The sequence below is a fragment of the Oncorhynchus kisutch genome, linkage group LG7, assembly GCF_002021735.2.
Source record: "Oncorhynchus kisutch isolate 150728-3 linkage group LG7, Okis_V2, whole genome shotgun sequence".
Classification (NCBI taxonomy): domain Eukaryota; kingdom Metazoa; phylum Chordata; class Actinopteri; order Salmoniformes; family Salmonidae; genus Oncorhynchus; species Oncorhynchus kisutch.
Genome location: NC_034180.2, coordinates 39775606 through 39782017, shown reverse-complemented (window position 1 = coordinate 39782017; position 6412 = coordinate 39775606). Strand labels below are relative to the sequence as shown.

The 6412-nt window shown below is 43.7% G+C and overlaps 1 pseudogene; it reads left to right on the top strand.

Moving 5' to 3' along the window:
* LOC109894612 (trafficking protein particle complex subunit 12-like) overlaps window positions 1–6412 on the top strand; it is a 36512-nt pseudogene that overhangs the window by 28633 nt on the left and 1467 nt on the right.

Sequence of the window (6412 nt, the reverse complement as noted above, 5' to 3'; positions counted from 1 at the left end):
TCTCTCCCCCACTCCCTCTCTCAACACAGACTTGGAGCATCGCAATAGATCCCCACTGAGTGATTGTCTTAGTCAACTGAACACACACAGGTTCTCTATACACATACTGTACACACCAAGCACAATCAGGCCCATTCACACATGAATACACACCCACTGCAGATGAGTGCAAATAAGCCCAGTGACAGCCTATACAATTAGCCTGAGGAGAGAGACAGTGTGAGAGAGAGAGAGAGAGAGAGAGAGAGGGTGTCGCAGTGCCTTCTCTCCCTCTATAATTCCTTCTCTCGGGTAATGAATTGATGGGTTGGAAGGTGATAGGAATACTAGTTTGATGAGGGGAGGGGTAGTTGGATATAGAGAGAGGAGAGAAAAGGGAGGGGTGCTATTTTTGTACTCCCCTGCATTTGGGGTGTGTTATGGTCAACGGTATTTTTGTACAGCGGAATATCGAATGAATGAATTAATTGTCCCGAAAGCTACCTGCGTAAATGAGTCAGAAATGACTGAAATTAAACCAATTTGTCCTCTTGTGTGTTGCAGAATCTCTTCAGCTGTGGAGGTCTCGTCTGAGTCGGGTCATGTACTCCATGGCTAACTGTCTGCTCATGATGAAGGTGTGTGTGGTGTGTGTGCATGCACAGGTAGGTGTGAGGGGGAGGGACTAACACTAAGGAGAGCTGCACAGAGCTACCATAGTCCCCTGTGTGTATGTACAGTGGGGCAAAAAAGTATTTAGTCAGCCACCAATTGTGCAAGTTCTCCCACTTAAAAAGATGAGAGAGGCCTGTAATTGTCATCATAGGTACACTTCAACTATGACAGACAAAATGAGAAGAAGAAAAAAATCCAGAAAATCACATTGTAGGATTTTTTATGAATTTATTTGAAAATTATGGTGGAAAATAAGTATTTGGTCACCTACAAACAAGCAAGATTTCTGGCTCTCACAGACCTGTAACTTCTTCTTTAAGAGGCTCCTCTGTCCTCCACTCGTTACCTGTATTAATGGCACCTGTTTGAACTTGTTATCAGTATAAAAGACACCTGTCCACAACCTCAAACAGTCACACTCCAAACTCCACTATGGCCAAGACCAAAGAGCTGTCAAAGGACACCAGAAACAAAATTGTAGACCTGCACCAGGCTGGGAAGACTGAATCTGCAATATGTAAGCAGCTTGGTTTGAAGAAATCAACTGTGGGAGCAATTATTAGGAAATGGAAGACATACAAGACCACTGATAATCTCCCTCGATCTGGGGCTCCACGCAAGATCTCACCCCGTGGGGTCAAAATGATCACAAGAACGGTGAGCAAAAATCCCAGAACCACACAGGGGGACCTAGTGAATGACCTGCAGAGAGCTGGGACCAAAGTAACAAAGCCTACCATCAGTAACACACTACGCCGCCAGGGACTCAAATCCTGCAGTGCCAGATGTGTCCCCCTGCTTAAGCCAGTACATGTCCAGGCCCGTCTGAAGTTTGCTAGAGAGCATTTGGATGATCCAGAAGAAGATTGGGAGAATGTCATATGGTCAGATGAAACCAAAATATAACTTTTTGGTAAAAACTCAACTCGTCGTGTTTGGAGGACAAAGAATGCGTTGAGTTGCATCCAAAGAACACCATACCTACTGTGAAGCATGGGGGTGAAAACATCATGCTTTTGGGCTGTTTTTCTGAAAAGGGACCAGGACGACTGATCCGTGTAAAGGAAAGAATGAATGGGGCCATGTATCGTGAGATTTTGAGTGAAAACCTCCTTCCATCAGCAAGGGCATTGAAGATGAAACGTGGCTGGGTCTTTCAGCATGACAATGATCCCAAACACACCGCCCGGGCAACGAAGGAGTGGCTTCGTAAGAAGCATTTCAAGGTCCTGGAGTGGCCTAGCCAGTCTCCAGATCTCAACCCCATAGAAAATCTTTGGAGGGAGTTCTAAGTCCGTGTTGCCCAGCAACAGCCCCAAAACATCACTGCTCTAGAGGATATCTGCATGCAGGAATGGGCCAAAATTGACCTCTGTCATTGGGTATATAACAAAGTATTGAGATAAGCTTTTGTTATTGACCAAATACTTATTTTCCACCATAATTTGCAAATAAATTCATAAAAATTCCTACAATGTGATTTTCTGGATTTTTCCCCCTCATTTTGTCTGTCATAGTTGAAGTGTACCTATGATGAAAATTACAGGCCTCTCTCATCTTTTTAAGTGGGAGAACTTGCACAATTGGTGGCTGACTAAATACTTGTTTGCCCCACTGTCCATGCTTTAACACACACACATTCATCGACATAGTTAGACACAGTCTTACATGCCCACAGTCACAGATTCACACACATGCCTGTCCAGGGCTGTCAGGAAGCTAGTGGAGCAATTAGAAGAATGGATGATGACCAGCGAGAGACACGGACACACACAATGGCTAATAAGGGTTATTAGGTTTTAGCAGCGTTGTTTTGGTGCAGTGAGTGGGTGTGTTTGGAGATGTCTTGTCAGGTACGTGTGTGTGGATCAGTTCTCTTCATTCGACCTTCCCCTCAGTCCTGCTCTCTGTCTAGACACATGCGGACAGTGGAATAGCCAGGCTGATGCTAGCTAGAGCACGTCCTGCTCTCTGTCTAGACACATGCATACAGTGGAATAGCCAGGCGGATGCTAGCTAGAGCATGTCCTGTTCTCTGACTAGACACATGTGGACAGTGGAATAGCCAGGCTGATGCTAGCTAGAGCACGTCCTGCTCTCTGTCTAGACACATGTGGACAGTGGAATAGCCAGGCTGATGCTAGCTAGAGCATGTCCTGCTCCAAGCCACTGTGTATCTGTCCTGCCAGTTGAGAACACCTTCAGTAGTATCATCACCCTCAGAGTCCAATGAAGAAACGGTGAAACACTAAACTATCATGCAACAAAACCACCATTCTGCTTGATGATCTGACTACCATGGACTGGAGTTTTACAGTAATTGATAGAGGCAGAACACTACCCGTCGAGGACCACACCGTGTCCGCCAGGCACAGGAGACATGATCATTTTGACAGGTTCTGTATCATCCTTTGATGAAGACTGCATTCATCACGTTTAATTGACTTCTATACTTTATACAGCACTAGAGAATCCTGTCTAATGATGTTGCTTGTTAGTGATTGTTGTGTGTAAGTGTTGTTTGTGTTGGTCTGTAGATGTATGATGGCAGACCACAGGCTTCCTAGAAGTATCCCATAGGATCACCCTGGCTAGATTCTTTGTTAGTGAGAGAAATAGAGGAAGTGAGGGAGAGGGAGAGTGTGTTCTGTCCGGGGGGACAATTGAAAGAGCCACAGTGCCATCAGCTGGTGATATTTATGTACACACAGACACCCACTGCACCAACTCACCACCCGACCTCTCTCCTATCCCCAGCTACATAGCAACCGTGTTCAGCAGTTCAGTCAGCATGTGAGCGATATGGTGTGGTAAAGAACAGCCATGGCAGGGGCACACTGTGACCAGGGACACCTTGCCCTGCTAATGGTCAATACACCTGATTTTATCCCCCCCTCTCTCTCTTGTCCTTCTCTCCCTCCCCTCTCTCTCCCCCATCTCTCTGTCTTTCTCTCCCTCCCCTCTCTCTCCCCCATCTCTCTCTGTCTTTCTCACTCTTTCCTCCCTCTCTCTCTCTCCCCCATCTCTCTCTTGTCTTTCTCTCCCTCCCCTCTCTCTCCCCCATCTCTCTCTTGTCTTTCTCTCTCTCTCCCCCCTCTCTCTGTCTTTCTTACTTTCTCCTCCCTCTCTCTCTCGTCTTTCTCCCCCCTCTTGTCTTTCTCTCTCCAGGACTATGTTCTAGCTGTAGAGACATATCACTCCATCATCCAGTAGGAGCCCCAGCAGAGAGTGCAGCTGCTGAGTGTGATAGGACGCATATTCCTGCAGGTGAACACGCCTCTCTTTGAACTACAACTACTTTTCCTCATCATAATGCCAATGTGTTTTTGGTTCCTCAACATAATGCCAATGTGTTTTTGGTTCCTCAACATAATGCCAATGTGTTTTTGGTTCCTCATCATAATGCCAATGTGTTTTTGGTTCCTCATCATAATGCCAATGTGTTTTTGGTTCCTCATCTTAATGCCAATGTGTTTTTGGTTCCTCATCATAATGCCAATGTGTTTTTGGTTCCTCAACATAATGCCAATGTGTTTTTGGTTCCTCATCATAATGCCAATGTGTTTTTGGTTCCTCATCATAATGCCAATGTGTTTTGGGTTCCTCATCATAATGCCAATGTGTTTTTGGTTCCTCAACATAATGCCTGTGTGTTTTTGGTTCCTCAACATAATGCCAATGTGTTTTTGGTTCCTCAACATAATGCCAATGTGTTTTTGGTTCCTCAACATAATGCCAATGTGTTTTTGGTTCCTCAACATAATGCCAATGTGTTTTTGGTTCTTCAACATAATGCCAATGTGTTTTTGGTTCCTCAACATAATGCCAATGTGTTTTTGGTTCCTCAACATAATGCCAATGTGTTTTTGGTTCCTCATCATAATGCCAATGTGTTTTTGGTTCCTCATCATAATGCCAATGTGTTTTTGGTTCCTCATCATAATGCCAATGTGTTTTTGGTTCCTCAACATAATGCCAATGTGTTTTTGGTTCCTCAACATAATGCCAATGTGTTTTTGGTTCCTCATCATAATGCCAATGTGTTTTTGGTACCTCATCATAATGCCAATGTGTTTTTGGTTCCTCAACATAATGCCAATGTGTTTTTGGTTCCTCATCATAATGCCAGTGTGTTTTTGGTTCCTCAACATAATGCCAATGTGTTTTTGGTTCCTCAACATAATGCCAATGTGTTTTTGGTTCCTCAACATAATGCCAATGTGTTTTTGGTTCTTCAACATAATGCCAATGTGTTTTTGGTTCCTCAACATAATGCCAGTGTGTTTTTGGTTCCTCAACATAATGCCCATGTGTTTTTGGTTCCTCAACATAATGCCAATGTGTTTTTGGTTCCTCATCATAATGCCAATGTGTTTTTGGTTCCTCGTCATAATGCCAGTGTGTTTTTGGTTCCTCAACATAATGCCCATGTGTTTTTTGTTCCTCAACATAATGCCAGTGTATTTTTGGTTCCTCAACATAATGCCAATGTGTTTTTGGTTCCTCAACACAATGCTAGTGTGTTTTTGGCTCCTCATCATAATGCCAATGTGTTTTTGGTTCCTCATCATAATGCCAATGTGTTTTTGGTTCCTCAACATAATGCCAATGTGTTTTTGGTTCCTCATCATAATGCCAATGTGTTTTTGGTTCCTCAACATAATGCCAATGTGTTTTTGGTTCCTCATCATAATGCCAATGTGTTTTTGGTTCCTCATCATAATGCCAATGTGTTTTTGGTACCTCATCATAATGCCAATGTGTTTTTGGTTCCTCATCTTAATGCCAATGTGTTTTTGGTTCCTCAACATAATGCCAATGTGTTTTTGGTTCCTCATCATAATGCCAATGTGTTTTTGGTTCCTCATCATAATGCCAATGTGTTTTTGGTTCCTCATCATAATGCCAATGTGTTTTTGTTTGAATGATTATTTTGGACCAGATTGGAGACATTAAAACAGCAGTATTTCCTAGATGTGGCGAAAGCCTCTCTGGAGAAGGGAGCTGGACCTACTGACGTGTGTTGATGAACAGGTACGAATTAGTGGAAATAATTACTTCTGAGATGAATGTATCTGTATTTCTGTCAGACTTCTCTCACAATTCTAGTATGTGAGTTGGAACAGGGGGTCACACTTGTGTATTTGCCACTTTGTGATGCTTTGTTAGGAGACACAACAGTGCCATTCACACTGTGTTGATTGACATTTCTGTTCATTCCTGTCACATGGCCGATTGCCACATCTTCACACAGAATCACTGAAGTAACCCAGCTGACTTGTGTGTGGGTTTCAGGTCCTTCGTCTACTTCAGTGAGAACAACTACTTAGAGGCACTCTCCCCCTTCACAGAGGTCCTGAAGATCGACCCCAAAAACCCTGTGGTAAGCGATCACGCAATCTACAACAGTTTATGACAGCTATAATTGATTAACTTACTACATCAGAAGTTGTACATTCTTAGAGACTGTAAATGAATGCACTCTATTTTGAAACCGATCTCTCCCCTTGGCTGTATGGCATATCCCTCTCTCCTCAGGCAAGAAAACAGCATCCCTCTCTTCTCCTAAGGCAATAACCATGTCTTATCCCCTCTCTCCCTAGACAAATAACATGTTTCTTATCTCTCCTCTCTGCAGGGCCCTTCTCCCTCAGGCAAATGACTCTACTCTCCCCTCTCTACGTGCAATTAACTCATTTCTGCATTCTCCCCTCTCTATGCAGACATACAGTGGGGCAAAAAAGTATTTAGTCAGCCA